This window comes from Camelus bactrianus, chromosome 6 (assembly GCF_048773025.1).
Source record: "Camelus bactrianus isolate YW-2024 breed Bactrian camel chromosome 6, ASM4877302v1, whole genome shotgun sequence".
Lineage (NCBI taxonomy): Eukaryota > Metazoa > Chordata > Mammalia > Artiodactyla > Camelidae > Camelus > Camelus bactrianus.
The window spans coordinates 17758472-17779933 of NC_133544.1; the positions used below are offsets into that span (position 1 = coordinate 17758472).

General features: G+C 35.4%; 1 pseudogene; it reads left to right on the forward strand.

Annotated features, from left to right (window-relative positions):
• The first annotated feature begins 7685 nt into the window (after positions 1-7685).
• The window catches only part of LOC123617098 (large ribosomal subunit protein uL6-like), a 149294-nt pseudogene continuing 135517 nt past the window's right edge, over positions 7686-21462 (forward strand).

Here is a 21462-nt window from a genome sequence, read left to right on the forward strand (position 1 = left end):
TTAAGAGGATTGACTAGATGATTTTTATTGAGTTATTAATGTAGGTTCTATCAAATACCAAACCTGCTCTTTCATATTTGGGTAATTTTTATTATTCACCATTATTCACAAGTTCCCATATTTATATTCAAAACCTGATTATATTACCCTTATGCATGAGCTTGCATGTGTCCATGAGACTATGAACTACCCAACTCCAGAAAAGACAATATCTGAAGATGACAATCTTAACAGTGCCCCCAGGTCTGAAACACAATGGCCTGGAAGACACCTAGTATTTAAAGTAAATCTTTGCTCACACCATTTTGAAGTTAATTTTCCATTTAAGATAATATATAATTGACTGGGAAATATATTAACAGTGCACAATATTATATTTTAATAGCACTTGGGAGAAACTCTTAGAATGCTCTTAAGTCTAATATTACACAGGACAGCTTTCTTATGGCTACTTGAAGATCTAATTACCCTTAGAAATCATCTTAACATTCAAAATCTAAAAATACAAGCATATAGAAATCATTTTGAAAGTCCTTGGAAAGAAAATACAACTGAGGTATTTCTTGTTACGTAAACTAGTTTCAGCTGCCAAATTTCATCTGTCAGAATATATTTGAACATCATTTTTTCTTTGACAATCAATAAATATCTGATGGTATGCCCTCAAATTCTTAACCAAAATGTATAAAATACAAACATAATATAAAAGTTTACATCTAAACAGAAAACACAAAAATGTAAATTTCTATACTCATTGAAATTTAAAGAAATTTCTTCCTTAGATTTTTTTATTTCAATTTTGACTCTAACACTGGCTCACTTGGAGAAACTGAACATAATTCCCTTTTCCATTAAATAGTATAATCTATATAATCTTAGGAAGGACTATGTTTCAATTTTTGCAAATATTGTGCTGGATTCATGCTCTGCTTTCATATTATTTCCTACTGTCTCTCAAGTACATATATACAAAGACCCTCCCCCCCAAAATAAAGACTCTCCTTTTAGCCTTCTATAATCTGCTTTATTCTGATTTTAGGTTTTCTGTTTTAGATTGCTTTAATCCTCTAGACAAAACCCTATACCCAAAATCACAAGACAATTGTTGTATACAAAAGTACTCACCTATTCAGTATATCTGGATTTTCTAGTTTTTATACATTAGATTTTATTTTACATTGTGTGTGTATGTGTCTTAGATTTATACATTAACACTGGGAATTTTCTTAGGACATAATTCACGTCATAATTTACATAGCAAATTCCATGTACCTTGCAATCTTAAAATCTAAAAAAAGGGATGCCTTCATGCAAAGCTTGATTACCAAATTAAGCATCTTCGAAAATATTTTAAAACTTGCCATTTGTCAGTTCCGGGACTATCATTATTCTCAGCAAGCCTGTCCAGTCACATTGCAGTTAGATGTAAAAGTCTATGTAAGAATACCCAGACATGTTCATAGGCATTTGTCTTCATTGGTGCTTATGAAAGCTTTAATTTTGTATACTCTCAAGACTCACAGTTATGAGATTATAGAATAAAAAATATTTAATACAAATTTAAACTTACAGTCTTTTCTCCAAAAATCTCATATGAACTTTTCTTTTTTTTTTTTCCAGATACTCTTGCAAACACTTATGTTGTATCTGCATCATTGCAGCATAATTACTTACAAGTAAATAATCAAATACATGCACTTTGGGGCATTAGGACTATTATTTCTAGGTTTCCATCATTATTGTGGCCCATTACCCATCATTTGAATTGACACAAGTAGAGGAGACATTGCCTTTTTAGCGACGTGCAAAGCCAAGCACCATGCTGGTTTATTTAAATACATTTTACTATTTCATCTTACCTGCAACCCTCTGAAGTATATGAACTCAGATATCATCCAAAGTCACCCTGCTCTTTTTACAAAAGTATTCATATTCTATTTTAATTGCTGACAGAATTCCACTGCTTTTCCCAAAATTGCAGTGACTATTCAGGGCTTATAATCTTATGATCACCTTTACTATGATTCTCTACTTAAACTAGATCTTTGATTGAATTTTAATTTGACAACTTCTCTCTCTTCCTTTCTTACTTCCCTGTAAAATCTACAACTACAGTCTAGTGCACTTTCTAGGCTTTTTTCCCCAAAATACCACTCACACAAATAATAAGTGTTAAGTATTACTGGAGACTCGTTTTAATTAATCTTCAATACTGTTTGCAACAGACAAGTACAAAACAGCAGAGATTCAGAGAAAGAGAAAAACACTGTCAAGAGGGAGAGAAGTCTGACCACTTTTCAGACATCTCTGTACAAAGGAGACCTGTTGATCAACATGGGGAATTTATCATCAGTAGATTATAAGGGACACTGTATGTTTCATTCAGTTTGCTTTCTCAGTGTTGACAGTTGTGCTTAGCACATGTTATGTATTCAATATCTGATGAAAAATTGGAAGATTTTTTTTACCTAAACTGTATTTACCTCCCACTTGATGTTCCTATATTAGTCAAAATTCTTCCAAAATTCCTCCCTTCCTCCTTCACATTTCTCTTTATCAAAATCTCTAATTGTTTTCCACTTTATTTTATAAATTTAGCTCTTGATTTTCCTGCTCTATTTCACTCCAGTTGTGCATTGACAGCCAATCTTCCACAATCAAAATGACTCATCAGATTTCTGTTAAACAAATATAATTCTTTTTCTCCTGTGCTTGTTTTGTGTGGGGTGATGTGGGGCGGAGGTTTATAAGCTTTAGTAGAGATGTTCTATGGAACAAAGTAGACCAAGCTTATCTTTCAATAATGTCCACTGTCTAGAAAGATTCCATACTTTCTCAATACCAATTTGTTGTTCGATTTGCATATTTTAATACTTTTAATTGGACAAGATAGTGTAGGCTTTCAATTAATACTTTTAAAGAGTGTAAGAGATTAGATTCAACTAAATGTAAACAGCAATTTTCCTCTGAAAGTTGTTAACCATAGCATTTTTTCTTTCTTTGGTTTGTGATACATAGCATCTATCACATGTAACATATCATTTTTTTAAACTTTTTATAAATATTCATATATGTAACTATCATTACCTGACCAGCCAACAATTGCTAGATTGTTAACTGTACAACTGTTGGATCTTGCTGCGGCTCAGACCTGTACACACTCTGAGAGAGCCATCACTTGGATATTAATTTTCTTCATCTGTGAAAAGAACTATCATTGTGGATTCTGACTACTTCATTGTCTTGAAGATCAGATGCAGTAATTATCCAAAGTATTTTGAAAAGTGATAAGTTAAGATACTGTTGTTCTAAAAAGTCATTTTTTACATTTAAATGTAATTAAACCAATTAGATAATACCATTAACAAAAATATTAAATATTCGTTTGATACACTTTCAATAAAAACAAATGCAGACTTTGCTTGAGAAGCTGTAGTCAATCTATATCTTCTTTAGACAAGATTTATGAGCATTCTTCTGAGGATTCTTCTGAGAAGCATAATCATAGTTTTATAAAATTTATTCCATTACCAATATCATAATTGTCTGATTATATATTGTTAATGGGATATCATTTAACAACAATTAATGGTCTATGTCTACTAATATTATTACTAATGGTGATCGCATATCAGTAAAATACACACCAATTACACAGAAAACATTTTTAAACACAGGAGTGGTGTTCCAACTAATTCAGTTTTATGGTTCCTGTAAAGTTAAATGGGGAAAGAAAACAAACACATAAATGTCAGAAAAGTAAATTACATTTACACCATTTTATTTCCACTAAAATAAAATTTATTTTACTAGAAGCAGAGGTGAAAACATCATTTTAAAAAATGAGCTAAGACATTTCTAAGCTCTACTTTATACTTCAGAAGTAAACATTTTTCTTCACATTGGTCTATAGTTTTTTTTTTTTTTAATAATGATTATAGTTTCTGAAGCAGTCCTATATAAGAAGCTCTTCTTCTTTGAAAGTAACAATTGTAAATTGCTGCAGTAGCATGCATTTTTTGGAGTAGAAGTGCCTGTTGACTCTGATGGCCTTGGTTAGCCTTTTTTTCCCAGGGCTATCTCACTGTCAATTAAACCATGTACAGTCCTTGCCAAACCATAGTCTGGCTTCATACAATGGATGACTTATTTTAATCTAAGTAAACTATTCCTTTATCTAATAAATCTTCAGTTTAACATGTTTAACTTTCACTTATCTTATTCAACTTAACACTCTGAGATACTCTAATTTAGAGGCACTCCCTAACATATGGAATTCAGGGAAACAAATAAGAGTAAAAACAAGTAAATATTGTTTTCACATCATCATTTTTATATTTTAAAGCACAGAATTCATCCCGTAAGTAACAAAACGTATTATGAGAACTTAACACAGACCCAAGTCCCCCGCCCCAGCCACAGTCTGTAAAGAAGAGATAAAATGCATTCTACAAAAAGCTGAGTCAGAATTTTGCCCCACCATCCCCTTTAAATGAACTTTCTTAAGCATACTGCAAGAAAAGGACTAGGTAAATATATATAGATGGAGGTAGGATAGTAAAAATGCACCTTTTTTTGAGAAATGTCTGGAAATTTTGCAATCTGGCCCCCAAATCACACTTTTCTTCTCTTTTAAATCCATAGGATTTCTTCCTTCTCTTTAACCCAATCTAGTAAGCAGGCCTGGTGGCAGCGGGAAAGGACCCTCCCCCGAGACCCACTTTGATTGTTCACTTCACAATGGTGTATGACAGAAGCTTCCCAGACTTGGCTGAGAAAACCCATGTGAAGTGTCTGCTGGCTGTTACCACATTCCAGCCTGCTGGCCACTTGCAAATGTGATTATTTAAAAGCCAGTTGGTCCCCTGCTGCCGCTCTCACTGAGAGAGCGTTCCCAGAGGCTCAAGCTGCTACCACATGAGGCCTCGTGCTGCTCATGTCAAGGAATAAAACAAATCTTGTTTTTAAACTCCAACATGACACTAAAAAAACAATCATAAAAAAGGTGGTTTGCTGTGAGGAGAAGAGAGTATTACTGGGTTTCTAGCAAAAGTTCACCATGCTGAGGAGAAAATATTTCAAGAGATTTCATAGAGAGATGTTTCTTCTCAGACTGGTTAGCCTCCTCCACACAGAGGTGCTGTAATTCCCTGCGCATATGTTGCTTTAAAATTGTCCCGTTTCTTGTTCCGTCCTGTCAGACTAAGCTCTCCAGATCCTTGCGTGGGCTTGGCATCTAGGCACTATCAAGTAAATGCTGGTAAAAAATAAATAAATAAAAGAGTGAATGACTAGTTTTAGCTTTATGACAGACTACATTGCTGTATCTTCTTCTAATCCTCTGTATTTTACATGGAAAATGCATTTAATTTAGTTGAGGTTGTAGACCATCCTTATGACTTTCTTGAGTTCCCTTGGTAGCCATTGGAGATTGGTTCCAGGGCCCTCCTGGATGTCAAAATCCAAGGATGCCCATGCCCCTTATATGAAGTGGCATAGTACAGTAAGCCCTCCATCACTGTGGGTTCCACATTTGCAGATACAGAGGGATAACTGTGCTTTTGTTTCCTCTTCTCTTAAAACACTTAAGCACTTGTTAGGGAAGGGAGAATGATTCTGATCTTCTGGGTATTTTGCCAATCCACAGAAATGTATGCTTACCAAGACTTGGGGGTGGGGGGGACCTGTTATTGGTGTCTAATGGGTAGACCAGGGATGCTCTGAACATCTTATCATGCACAGGAATGTCCTCACAACAAAGAATTATCTGTTTCAAAAGGCCAATAGTGTTGAGGTTGAAACAATTGGCCTTAAAAAATCTCTGTTCTTTTCCACTGAAGAGTTGTGGGATGTCTTGGGGGTTTTTCTCTCGGTTGAAGTTGTGATGTCTGTGGACTCTGGACCACATGATAAACATTGTTCCTTCTCTTTCCTGTCACCGTTTGTGCCTGGTAACAGATTTTCAAGTAATTACCTGCAGTCAAAGATCAATAAAGTTGCAACCTGGAGCAGATCAGCACATAGGCCATGGGTGTCCCCATTCATTTTCTAGACTTCATCCTAAAGAGAAATGTGTCTTGAGGAAAGAGCTGCTGGGGCCCCACCACTTTTTGTTTTTATCTAGGGCAAAAGTGCCTCTTTTTATTATTCCAAAAATAAGCTATTAAAATGCAAAGAGAGTCCTGGGTCTTCACCTACATTTGTATGCCTGTGTGCATGCACAGGTGTACTCATTTAAACCCTACACACATAGGGTTTTTGCTCTTGCTCTGGAAAATCTGAAGCCAAATTCTAGAATGCAAGATGCATTTGCGCTTTGGCTTCCAGCCTTTCTTGGACTGTCAGTTTAGTGATACATGAGAAGCATAATGTGAATAAACTAAAAACATTAGCTATGTTCCTCTGCCCATAGCTTCTTTGTGTTAAAGTGACCTCAAGTAAAGACAATGAATTGGCTTTGAGAATCAAAGTTAGGTAGATTAGTAACTTTCTGTTCTACACCAGGTCTGATTACTTACAAAAAGCTTAATAAATTTGAAAAATAAATTTATAAAGAAGTGAGTGACTTTATGTTTTCTTTATCCTTCCTCTGAATGACACACTGTAAGGTAGAAAGTTTGGGTTCCTAGGCTGCAGAGATGAGCTGCACTAAATTCTGTTCTCTGTTCCTGTATTCCTTTTTCCTGCTGTATCTGCCTTCGTATTCGCTAGACTAGAGGCTAATCACAGGGTCAGTCTAGGCCCTGATCTTACTCTTACCTTGAGACCACGCAGCCAGCTGTTAAATTTTGACCTTTCTCAAGCTTGCTGTTATTTAATCCAAGTCTTAAATCAGCATGCCCCACTAGAAAAGGCCCAAGGACCAGCCACCAGTCTGAGCTGGCTGAGTTAACTGTTTCTCAAACATCTACCTTGCTTGAGTTAATAACTCTTAGTCACATCCTTCTGTTTTTAACCTCACCTTCAGTTCTGACTCTAGTAATAGAAGCAATAACTCAACTCAAATATAATAGTACCTCTGTTTAAAATTCTAAACAGATTCATAAAACATTTATTAATTTCTCTATCAATAAATATCTGCTAAGTGCCTTTGATATCCCAGATCCAAGTTTTGGTAAAATGAGAAGCAATAACATTCATAGAGCGAAGTTTACTTCTAAATAAATAAAACAGGACCATAATGGTGGAAGAGACATAAAGCTGAAGCAAGCCAAGTTTATTAATATGGGCTCACTAGACAGAGATTCTGTATTTAATGTTGTAGTGCTAGGAGTTGGAAAATGCTCCAAATGTTGTTTGTTTAGCTAAAACACAGCCCAAAAGGTGGCCCACAGCAAGTGAGCTGGAAATTCCAGGCCTGTTTTGGTTTAATGTAGTGTAAGGGATTCTAAGGAATAGGGAGATTGAATGGTTGGAGAGGATTTGTCATTTCAGACTCACCCCACCTAACTGAGAGGGTCCAGAAAACATACCTCACACCACTGTGAGAAGTAAGTTTGTGAGGGAGTCCTGGCATTCTGGAAAATCTCTGTGACCACTCCTCTCTACAGGCCAGAACTTACAGTGGGGAAAATAGTCACTGAAATGAGAAATGTGAATGCAATAGGAATAATTGGATTTGGGGGGAGCAGGAGTCAACTGGAGACACTCAACCACCAAAGGCAAGGTGGGCTTGGTTTATCATAATGGGCAGCAGAGCCAATGCAACAATCAGAACGGTCCGACTCATGCAGACCTATAGCATTGGTGATTTTATCTCAATATTTGTCAAAGTGACACAAATAGGAAGCCTACTAAATCATACTTGATCTATGTAAGCAGAAATTCTAGGCCAAGTAGAAAAAAATTCCAATCTGAGTCATAAAAACAGAGTCATGGTGCATCTATTTCCAGACTTGAGCCAGTTTATACATCCAGAATCACTTGAATGAGGGGGAGGCCAGGTCCCCTTGAGGAAGAACCCTGATATACTGCCCCAAATTTGTGCTGTTAATTGTTCTCCTGTCATTCCCCAAAGGGACATTCAGTTTTTACTAGTGTAATGGTGCATTAAGGGAAAGGATATAATCAGAACGTGGGAGGATTACAGGATACTGGCTCTGAACTGACGCTAATTCTAGGAACCCAAAGTGGCATCCTGGTTCACCGACCAAAGCTGGGGGCTTATGAAGATCATGCGATCAACGGAGCTGTAGCTCAGGTTATCTCACAGTGGGTTCAGTGGGTCCGTGAGTCCAGCCTGTGGTTATTTATCCAGTTCTGGAATGCGTAATTGGAATAGACATGCTCAGCAGCCACAGCATGGAATCTATGGCCTGGAGAATGAAGACTACTATGGTAAGAAAAGGCAAATGGAAGCTACTAGAAGTGACTCTGCCTAGGAGAATTGTAAATCAAAAACAGTATCACATTCCTGGGGTGACTAGAAATTATTGCCACCATGAAGGACTTGGAAGATGCAGGAGTAGAGACTTTACCATATCCTCACTCAACTGTTCTCTTTGGTCTGTGATGAAGACAGCTAGGTATTGAAGAGTGGCAGTGGATTATCACAAACTTAACCAGGTGCTGTCTGCAATTGCAGCCGCTATTACCAGATGTGATTTTATTGCTTGAGTGAATTAACAGATCCTCTGGTACTTGGGACGCAGCTATTGATCTGGAAAATACCTTTTTCTCCATTCCTGTCAACGAGGACTACCGAACACGGTCTGCTTTCCCCTGGAAAGACCAACAATACACTTTCACTGCTCTGCCTCAGGGGTGTACAGACTTCCAGCCCTGTGTCACAATTTAGTTCACAGAAACCTTGGTCGCTTTTCTTACAAGATATCACACTAGTCCACTACGTTGATAGCATCATGCAGATTGGATTAGTGAATGAGAAGTAGCAACTACTCTAGACATATTGGTAAGATGTTTGTATATCAGAGGGTGGGAAATAAATCTGACTAAATTTCAGAGGCTTTCTACCTCATTCAAGATCAGTCAGGCATGTCAAAATATCCCTGCTAAGGTGAAGAATAAGTAGTTGCATTGTCCCCTTCCTACAAGCAAAAAAGATGCATAGCTCCCAGCAGCAACACAGATGAACCTGGAGATCATCCTTCTAAGTGAAGGTAGAGCTCCTTTGGATTTAGAAGACAACATATTTCTCATCTGAGGTGTTACTCTAACCCATTTACTAAATAACCTGAAAAGCTGCCATTTGTAAGTGGGTGCCAGAACAAGCGAAGGCTCTGGAAAAAGTCCAGGCTTCTGCTCAAGCTGCTTGCCTGTTGAATCACATGATCCAGCAGATCTAGTGGTGCTCAAAATGACAGTGGCAGATAAAGATGCTGTTCAGAGCCTTGGGAAGACTTCTGGATGTGAATTTTAAGTATGAGTAGTTAGGATTTTAGAGAAGAACTGCCATTTTCTGCACATTACTGACTTTTTTACTTTATTTTTTATTTTTTAAACTTTTTTTTATTAAGATATGGTCAGTTTACAATGTTGTGCCAATTTCTGGTGTACAACATAATGTTTCAGTCATACATATACACACATATATTCCTTTTCATATTCTTTTTTCATTATAAGTTTCTGCAAGATATTAAATACTGTTCCCAGTGTTATACAGCAGATACTTGTTGTTTACCTATTTTATATATATAGTAGCTAGCATCTGCAAATCTCAAACTGCCAATTTATCCTTTCCCATTTTCTTTCCTCCCTGGTAACCATAAGTTTGTTTTCTATGTCTGTGAGTCTGTTTCTGTTTTGTAAGTAAGTTTATTGTGTCTCTTTTTCTTTATTTTTTATATTCCACATATTAGTGATATCATATGATATTTTTCTTTATCTTTCTGGCTTCTTTCATTTAGAATGATGATCTCCAGTTTCATCCATGTTGCTGCAAATGGCATTACTTTATTCTTTGTTATGGCTGAGTAGTATTCCATTGTATAAACATGAGAAACAGCTCTTTGCCTGCCTTAGTAGAGACTGAATGCTTAACTATGTGTCACCAGGTTACCATGAGATCTGAGCTGTCCATCATGAACTGGGTGTTATCTCCAGGCCATAATATTGGGCATGCACAGCAGCACTTCAACATCAAATGGAAGAGGTACATATGTAATCAGGCCTGAGCAGGTCCTGAAGGCAGAAGTAAGTTACATGAAAAAGTAGCCCAAATGCCCATGGTTCTTCCTCCTGCTACACTGCCTTTCTCTCCCAGTACCTATAGCTTCTTTGGGCAATTTCTTATGGTCCCCTGTCAAAGGAAGAGAAGGCTCAGGACTGTTTTATAGATAGCTCTGTACTATATACAGGAACCACCCAAAAGTGCAAAATTGTAGCACAACAGCCCCTTTCTGGGATATCCCTGAAGGAGGGTGAAGAAGAAAAGTCCTCCTAGTGGGCAGAATTTCCATCAGTGTACCCAATTGTTCACTTTGCTTGGAAGAAGAAATGGCCAACTGTGTGATTAAATAATGATTCATGGGCTATGAGATGGTTTGGCTGGATGGTCAGGATCTCAGAAGCAACATAGCATTAGAAAACCGGTGACAAGATAATTTAGAGAAGTATGTGGGTAGACCTCTCTGAATGGGCAAAAAATGTGAAGATGTTGGTGTCCTATTTGAATGGTCACTTAACAGTGACCTTAGCAGAGGAGATTTTAATATTCAAGTGAATTAGATTGGATGAACCATTCTATGGATATCTGTCAGCCTTGTTACCTAGTCACTCATGTCATCACCCAATAGGCAATGAACAAAGTGACGATGGTAGTGGGCCATGGAGATGATGCATGAGCTCAGCACATGGGCTTCGCCTCATCAAGGCTGACTTGGCTATGTCCACTGCTGAATGGCCAATCTGCCAGTTGTAGTGGCCAACACTGAGTCCTCAATTTGGCAACATTCCCTGGAGTTATCAACTCACATGGCAGGTTGATTACACAGGACATCTGCCATCATGGAAGGGTCAGCATTTTGTGCTTACCCTTGATAAGGATTTGCCTTCCCTACACACGCACAGTACTTCTGCCAGGTGTTGTAACGGTAATTCCATTAAACAGGAAGTTAAGATTGCCACCTAGCCACTTTGGGCCCCAAATGCCTCTGAATCAACAGGAAAATAAGTTAGTTACTAGATGAGATGATTGTTTCTGACTTCCAAGGTCAAGTTGGTCTACTAGTCTGCAATAGGATGAGTATATCTGGAATATAGAATCCATTAGAGTGTTTCTTCACAATACCATGCCCTGTCATTAAAGTCAATGTAAAACTTCAACAACTCAGTCAAGACAGGAGTATGAATGGCCAAGATTCTTAAGGAATTAAGATTTGAGTCACAACAAGGTAAAGAACTATGGTCAGCTGAGGTGCCTGATGAAGGTAAAGGGAACATATCATTGGTGTCGCGTGTCAGAGAAGGTGGTTATAAATGCCAGCTATAATCACATGACAAATCATAGACAGGAGGACTGTAATTTTCACGAGTACTTCCTCTGCATTCTGTGTGGGTGTGTATGTGTATGAGTGTGTATGTAAATGTAATATCCTTTTTTATTTTCTCTCATTCCCTCAACACATAAGATATATTAACTTTATGTCATAGTAGTTAAGCTACAGGATATTAAAGAGAAGAGTAAACATCACTCAAGGACTTTTTCTTCTCCTGAGCGCATTTTCAGTTGCGTGCAGAATAGCTGTATTATGTTAGGTAGAATTATGGCCTTGTTATTATCTTTATTTGGAGATTAGGTGTGGTTTAAGGAGATGCATGTGGCTGGATAGTTGACAAGAGGTGTTCTTGTGATTGTTAATTTTATGTGTTAATTTGACTGGACCATGGAGTGCCCAGATATTTGGTAAAACATTAATCTGGGTGTTCAGTGAGGGTGTTTTTGGAAATTAACATCTGAATTGGTAGACTGAATAAAGACAATTGCCCTCCGTAATACAGTAGCACTCATCCAATAAGCTGAAGGCCTGAACAGAACGTAAAGGCTGACACTCCTGAGAGTAAAAGAAAACTCCGCCTCCCTGACAGCTTGAGCTGAGACGTTAGATGTTTTCTGCCTTCAGACGCAGACTGAAACATTGGCTCTCCTTAGGTCTAAAGCCTGATGGCTTGTACTGGAACTAAGCCATCAGCTCTTGTGAGTCTCCAGCTTGCCAACTGCAGATTTGGGACTTCTCAACTTCCTTAAACTGTCATCTTCCAGGAACTCGGGAGAAGACACTGAGCAAAACAGCATGGTGCCTGTCCTGCCAGTAATCATAGTCTGAAGACTTGATAGCTGCCCAGTCCTGCACATAACATAAGCTATTTCTGATACTAGTTTTAATTTTCCCTTATATCTTGTTTTTAGAGTCAGTTTTTCATTTTGTGTTTACACTTTCTTTTTCTTCCTCCTTTTCTGTTCCTGTCTTCTTTTGTATCCTCCTCAGTAGATACTCATTGAGAATCTATGATGAGAAATACACAGTGCTAAGTACCCTGTTTGGTTACAAGATGAAGGTGACTGCCTCACCCTCTATGAGTTCAAAGCCTGCTGAAGGACCTGCTAAATGGTAATGTTGGTATACAAAGAAAGCAAGAATTCTAGTAAAGGAGGGTGCTTAAGGGAAGTCTGCAGGGATAGAGATTTTTAAGATGATCTTTTAAGAAGAAGCAAGGCTCTCACAAGCAAACAGATATAATTCCCTATTGGACTGATGGTTCAGACTGAGCAAAGATTTTACAATACTCCCCAAAATTATTGAAGGTACATTGTGTGGCCCCCTGTGGTTAGGCTAGGATCACTGCTTTGGGGCAAAGATAAAATGCTAGTCCAGGAAGAGCCTGGGAATGATGTGCTGAGAAAATTGAGAGACGGTATCTCTTATACTTTCAAGTTATAACATAAATACATGCAGATATGTAAATATTGGAGCTATAAATTATTTACAGAAATAATATTGCAAAATGGAAACTCTAAACCAGTTTTCAGGTCCTGTTTTATTCCCTGGTGGATTTGGGTTTTTACTGAGCTATAAAAACAAAGCATTGTCATGCTTTGTTTATTATGGAAAGATCTCTCTGTCCTGGTTAAATGATTTTGGTTTTCAACAACTTCAGTTGACAGGCTATAATTTTGCCTTTTCAAGCCAAATTTCATTGTCTTTTCTTAAGGAAAATTGTCTAGATTTGCCATGTCTGGTTCAAATTACTTCTGAATGTGCTTCATATCTTAATGTGCAATTCATAATTGATGATTTATTTATTTAGCATTTTCAACCAAAATGTTTTCAGGATGTATTACAAAAGGTGGATCAGTATATGAGTCCTTGGAAAATAGCCTTTCTAAAGAAATGGTTTTCACAGGTATTGATAAACTTCTTTTCTTTCTTTTGAGGACAAAAATGAAAGCTACTTTCAAAATTACAAATACATTAGGAAATTTAAGGTATTGGTGGAGTTGGGAAAAGTTACAATTTCTGATGAAAGCTTTAATACTCTGAAATACTCCATAGAATGTACCATGTTAGTGCTTTTTCCTGGACTTTGCAACTAAATCAACTATAAAAATTAGGTTACTTGACTAGACAGCTTTTTACATTCTCCTCAATTTCTAAGTTTCTATTATTGATATTTCCAAAATGATAATTGCTTTACAAAAATTCTTGGTAAACATTTGTATAAATAAACATAGAAAATGATGTTGGTTTCTTCCTGTATCTCTGATCCTTCTTTTAGTCATTGAATTAAGTTTTAGAATTTTTGCTTTGTCCCAAAAAAGTCCAGGAACACACTTCATTAAAGATAATTTTCAAAGCAAGTAAAGGTAGTAAAATGTAGTGGTTAAAACAAATGTTTTGGAGTCTGGTGACCTGGCATTGTAACCGTACTTGCTGATAGTAACAAGTCACATGATCTTTGGCATGTTACTTAGACTCTTCAAATGTCAGTTTTCTAAACTAGAAGACAGTTAAAGATAGTATCTTCTTCGCATTGTTTCATGAGTGAAATATGATAATAAATTCAGAGGACTTAATAGAGTGTCTGGCATTAGAGCCCCATGGTCTATAAATTGTACCTCTCATGCTTAATAAAAAATGTTTAAAACTTAGAGTAGCATCTTTGACATTTTAAACAGAAGGATATTTTGCTTCTCTGCAATTTGTTATTTCTACATGGGTATTTTGCACATGATAAAGATTTCATACATGTATTTGTAAGAAGTAGTTTAGTCTGTGTTCAGTTTTGGCATTCAATCTATGATAAATTCTACTTCACTTACTCATTTAGTTCTTGCCAATAATACGTGCTTCTTCTATTGTATTTCCCCATCTTTCTTTTTTAGGCTATTATGCCAGTTTCAAGACTTCACTACAAATTTTTTTGACACTCCTCCCCTCCTCTTAAATCTGGGATGGCTTGTAACTACTTCAACCAAAAGATTACAGAACTGTTGCTAAGTGACTTTCAAAGCTAAAACAAAAGTGGATGCAGCCCCTGTCTTGTTCTCTGGAATAGTTCATCTGGACTTTGTGAATCCCCAGGTAAGAATCCCATCTAACCTGATGCAACCATGCTGGTGCTTTGCTCAAGGGTTCCAGTTGAGGGTCACTATTCAGCCATCTCCATCAAGGTGACAGATATGCAAGTAAAGCATGGTCAGGTCCATTCACAAACTAGATAAAACCAAGCAACCACTGTCAATGTCATGTGGGGCAGAAGGACTAGACAGCTGATTTCTGGGAAATTCCTGAGCAACATAATTATAATATTTAGTAAATAGTTGTTGTTTAAGGTTCTAAGTCTTCTAAGTTTGTATAGTTTATAATGCAGCAGCAATGGATATCTGGAATGAATACATTCTTAGAGTTTGTCCTTTACACATTCACCATTTTGACCCTCAAATCTTTTGCACTTGTCAAATTGAGGCTGAAAATAGTGGACCTCATAATGAGGTTCTTGCACATACAATTGGAAAAAAGTCCCTTCATTTTATGGGAAAAAGTAACATAATTATTACTTAGAAAACCCATTACAAGTACAATTACCAGCAGGCTAATTTCTGCCCCTATGGCTAAGTGCAGGCAGAAAATTTGGATGAAAAATTAAATGCCTGATAGAAACTCCTTAGGAATGCCTCTCTTTATTACCGTGTACAGGTTTCTGGTGACTTGTGGCCTTTTGCACCACCAGACATCACTCAGTGTGGTAGTCATTGTCCTGGCATTCTGTCTAAGCTAAAATTGTGTCTTTAAGTCATCTTTGCCTAAATTTCTTTATGCTTTTGTATTTTGTTTTTTATCCTTAGCTGTGATATACTACCAACATGCCTCTTGAAAGTGTCCAGTTGTGGTAACTCTATTATATTGCACAATGAACACTGGCCTATTCATAGCACTCTAGAGGGAAAAAAAGTATTGTTAGCTACATTCTTTTCAATGTACACTTTATTACCTATAAATAGAAAATAAGTATGGCCTGAAAGAAATATAATAATTCAAATTACCATAACCCACAAATAAGAAGAAAATAAATATATATCTCTATAACTTTATCAAAAACATGTATTATATACCTGTGAAATACTTTGCAAATATAGTTCCCTTCTACATATTGTCTGTAAACTTCTTTATTTACATAACAATATATTGTAGTCAGTAATGCATGTTAAGCAAAGATATTTGTCATCATTTGTAATTGTTACATGTTATTTTTTCCTTTAAATTTCTTAACCATCTATTACTATTATATATTCATGTCATTTTCAGTTTTTCAGTAATATAAGCAATACATTGAAGAAAATCATATGTATCTTTATGCACTTGTCCAGTTACTTTTTAAGGATGTTTCTAGAAGTGATAGTCATGGATCAAAATATATAGATGTGTTTGCTGGGTAGGAGATGCCTCCTGCCACATAAATACTGAGACTAGTTCTTTAAATGGTCAATATGATAAATAAAAGAAAAATATCATGCTTGAATCTAAGAGACAAGAATTTCAAGACTGCTTATAAAAAGTGACTTCCTCATTTAATACAGTTTCATTTGAAATTAAGTTATTGAATTTTATATTCTGGTTCATCATGACAATTGTTTAATGAAGAAATGTCAGCAGTGTAATCAGCAGTACTGGAAAGTCATCAAGTAAAGGAAGGCTGGGACTGACCCCACTCATCTTCGGGTTTCTGGGGATAATTACTAGGATTTCACTCTGAGTAGATTTTGCTACCATTTGTTGCAATCAAACAAATGATAACGTGCAGATTCTTGGGCTTGGAAGGATGGTAGGTAAGTGTTGGGGCAGTTTCTGTGGGTGGAGCTGCACCAGACGTAATCTCATCACACAACCTTACATTTTCCTCACTAATTCTGTTGCACCTAGGGATGTAAGCAAAACAAACAAACAAACAACTCTACCACACTCCGTCTTGACATGAGTTACGTTTGATATCTACATAGAGTAATTCTGAAGAGTTTGAACCACACACATAGACATACATACTATCTAACATTAAACCTCTGCTAAAATCCATCTCAATGTGGCTGGTCTTCATAGTTAGAAAATGGAAGATACTAGTTTGAAAAATTTTCAGCAAAATTAGCATCTAAAAATTAAACATTTATAAAAATTAGTGGAAACTTCAACATGTAAGATATATATAAAGAATTATATTCTTATCATTTGAGAAGTACTAGATAAATATTATGAAAAAGAAAAACAGAAAACAGTCTTTTCAACAAATCATGGTAGGACAACTGAATATTCACATACAAAAGAAGAAAGTTGGAATCCTATTTTACTTATGCAAAGAATTAACTCGAAATGGATTATAAATTTAAATATAACAGTTAAACCCATAACATTCTTAGACAAAAATATAGGTGTAGATTTTTGTGATCTTGGATTTGTAGTGGTATCTTAATATGACTCTAAAAGAACAGTCAATAAAAGGAAAAATTAGATAAACTAGACTTCATTGAAATTAAAAATTTTGTACATCAAAGGACATTATCAAGAAAGAGAAATAACTTACAGAATGGGAGAGAATATTGCACATCATTTATCTGATAAAGGTATTATATTACCTTTCAGGAGCGGGTAGAAGAGAATGGGGAGTGATTGCTTAAGAGGTATAGGTTTTTATTTTCAGATGATGAAAATATTTTAGAACTGGATAGATGTGGTGGCTGCATAACATTGAGAGTATACTCAATTTAAAAGGTTGTCAGCAATTGTGCTTAGACTTACCCAGATGATTTGAAAACTTAAATCAACCCAAAAACCTGCACGTAAATGTTCTAACTATTTTATTCATAACAGCCAAAACTGATAAGCAACCCAAATGTCCTTCAATGGTCATGGATAAACAAACTGATAAATCTATACAATGGAATATTATTCAGGGATAAAGATGAGTTATCAAGCTGTGAAAAGACAAGGAGGAAGTTTAAATGCATATTGCTAAGTTAAGGAAACCAATCTGGAAACTTTACATACTATGTTATCCTAACTATATGGTATTCTGGAAAAGGCAAAATTATGGAGATAATAAAACGATCTGTGGCTGCCAGTGGTTGGAGGGCTGGGGAAAGGGTTAGTAGGCAGGACACAGGGTATTTTTAGGGTGGTGAAACTATTCTTTATGTTACTATAATGATGGATACATGCTATATACATTTTTTAGAACTCACAGAATGTATAACACTAAGAGTTTACCCTAATGTAAGCTACAGATTTTGTTAACAGTAATGTGTCAATATTGGTTCATCAACTGTAATGTACCACATTAGTGCAAGATGTTTATAATAAAGGAAAATACGAGGATGGGTTGGTAAATGGGAACCCTATACTTTTGCTAAAGATTTCTAAATCTTAAATATCTCTAAAAAACAAAGTATTAATTTTTTTTAAAAAGTCAACCCCCTTGTAAATGAACTGCATTTCACGAAAACATGACCTCTGGATTTTAATGCTATGTAAATATCACCTCAATAAAAAAAAACTAAGTTCTGTATCCTTCCTATTATACTTTTTAATAAATCACTGAGCTACAGAATTTAAAAAATGAGGTAAAATTATACAAATAGTCTATTATTGAAGGGTCAAACATACTGTTGGCCTTCCAGTGCTTCCTTATACAGACCAAAGGTAATTACAAAAAACTCTGCACTTCTTGAACGTATATAAGTTGACATCTAAAACTTGTCATAATAAAAATTAAATAGCTGAAAAAATACTTTCTGGTATATTTTAAAGTAGATAATTATTTATATAAATTGAAGTATTACATAATGCTTCTAAATATACCTAATGAAATCTAAATGTGCAGTATCATTTCTTTAAAAAAATACAAATATTAACTTTATTAATATTCATAAATTCAATTTAATATATTTCCTATTCTTATCTGGGCATGTAGTTTTATTCCAAATTTTTTACAGAATATTTATTTCATTTTCTTATACTTTTAGCTGTAAAATGCTTTATTCCTGCAATTACAATTTTATTATACAAAATATGAAAACAGTTATTTCTTTTCCTGTGAAAAAAAATTTTAATTATTTTCTTTTCCTGTGACTATGTTAAAGAAAGTTCTTTTAGACTTCATTACAATCATTATTAGTACATACTTGATCAAAAACATAAATAAATGAAAAAGTGTTAGCATTTACTAAACATAAAAATTAACTGGAAATACATATTTTTAATGAAATAAATGATCCTTTTCTTGTCTATCAATCTTTGTATCCATAGATTAAAATAAAAAATGTCATGTTTCTACATAAATTCTGCTCCTATTAATCATTTTATAAATGCTATCAACTAGCCACATATAAATAAATAGACAAAAGTGACATCAGTTTTTCTCTAATAAGCTCAATCTTCTTTTAAATCTTTCTGAGGTATGTGCTACAAAAAACTGTGACCTATTATTAAAGATTATCTTCATTAATTCATTAGCTATAATTCAGTCAGGTCTTCTCTTAAATTGATGAAGGCAAGGATCAAAACCATCTCACTTGAAAAAAGTACTTATTAGCAAGGATTTGGCACCATTCTATTTCTCAGGTTCTAGGAATTATGCCACTTTTAAATTAATACTAAACAAAAGACCATTATTCTTTCACATGGACATGCCAGATTTTTCCAACATATTTGGAAAGAATTAAAAAACTATAAAGTGATGATGTTACTAAAATTGTCATTATCAATTGTTTTAAATTATCACATGCTTTAAATACATAAATTTAATCATTATGGTTTCTGAAAAACAAGAAATGGCCTCTGAGAATTCAAATATGCATAGAACATGAAACATATGTAGCAAAATTTAACAAAAATCCTCAAAAGCAATGGAAATGTGGTAATACTGTGATAATCCCAAACACTGTTTTTCAAATTTAGTCTCTCCAGTTTTTAAATGAGAGATTGAGGACCAAATAGGTAAATTTCTTCAAGGGCAGAGTCAAGAATCAGCATCAAGTCTCTGTCATTAAAAGTCGTGATACAGGCTTGATTTTGTGTGTATCCTTAGCACCTCCTCCTCCTCCCCTCTCCCCTGCCCTCTCCAATTACTACAGTGTTGTGAATTCTGTTACTGTTATGGAACAATTACTTCCATAACTAAGCTTCTCATTCTTGATGTTTCAAATCAAATTCAATTATTGACACTTATATATGAAAGATGAGAAAATTGGCCCATTTAAACCATTTCCACACCTCCAGTGTCTTTATGTTTGCTTGGTGAATGTCCTTGGGAAAACACACACACACACACACACAAAATACAAATATATCAAACAAAATTTTAGATAAGCCTCCATTTCTAGCACAGATTTGCTAACATACTTTTGGAAACCATTAATTGTTCATTCTGCCACTCCACTTTCAATAGCATCATAATTCATCCCCAGATTGCTAGAGAAATGATCTGTTTACTGCCATTTCTATTGCATGACTGCAAAACATAACTGAGAGGTAATAAATAGCCACATACCAAGTAATAAATGGATTGTTTTCAAAACAAGATTCTGATTACTTGGATTTAAAAAAAAATGAAATACAATATTAAAGCATAAAGATGTTGAAATCTTTTGAGAGATGTGGTAGTATCGTGGGGCTTGGTGAAATTGAATGCAAGTTGAGTTTCCTTATTTTCAATTAAAATGACATCATTCCTAGAAACATCTATTTCGTTGCATCACACACTATAATTTTTCAATTCTTTTTCATAATTTTCATTGGAAACAAAAAATAAAAAATCAATCTTAAAATGATTTGAACTATTTGTTTTTATCATCTGACACTCTGGGAAATATATTGCTTTGCAATTACTAATTAAAGGCACAAAATAAAGTATTTGCTGCCACTTATTAGTAATTAGTTTTAGTTGATGAACATGTCTTGAAATTTACAGTACTTCAAAATTGCTGTCACAGAGTAGAATAGGGAAATTAATTTTAGTTACTAATATACACCTCAACTGAACCTCCGACCAAGAGCTATGGGACACATAAACATGATGAATATATTCACAGTCTATTCCAAAGGCATCAAATAAAACCAATCACAGTTACGGTCCTTGGAAGTGCTTTGTTCTGTGTCAGTCAGAATTGTTGAATTTGAAAATATTCGGTACCAAGATTGAGAGACAACCTTAGGCCAGAAATGTCTTCACTGAATACATAGAGTTGAAGCAGTTGTCTTGATGCCGTTGTTGACATTTGAGATACGGAATTTTGAAGGCAAAATGAGCTCTGGAGTTCAGGTTTCTTCCAATTCAGTAAAGTGCTCCTATATCTGTAATATACTGCCCCTTCTCCATCTCCTTACTAATTGTGTGGCCTTGGACGAGTCACTACATTCTGAATCTATGTTTCTTTGAAGAAATGTGAGGTGAGATTGCCTTCCAATGTCAAATGCCACTCCAAATCCGAATGACATGAATTTATAATAATTCCTTTTTTAAGGTAAGCTAGTGATTGTTGATGCAAGGAAAATGACCTGATTGTTCAAAATAACTTTACTATTTACTTACTGAGTGTAACTAAATTATTTCTCACATTTTGCTCTAATAAGCCCCAAACAAAAAACAAACTGACAACAAACAAAGACAAAACAAAACAAAATCCAAACCATAAAATCTCTTAAAGCATTTTTTTTTTCCCTGGACTCATTTTCTTCCACTTAGGTGTGTCCATAGACTCCTTTCCCGAAAAGTAGTACCTGAAACTGGACCCAGTGCTCTAACAAAGCCGGGAGGAGCAACATCAACTAACGCAGAGAGAGTTTTCAGATACAAATGCTCTTTCGTGGTCAGGGTGCCACTTACTTAATCCAGCAAACCTCCATGTGATACATGAAATTGGAAAGCAAGAGGTCTCCAGGTTGGACTGTGAGCCATTGATGATGATCTTTGTCACCTTCCCAATCACCTCCCCAGATGTTCTTCAATGATATGCTT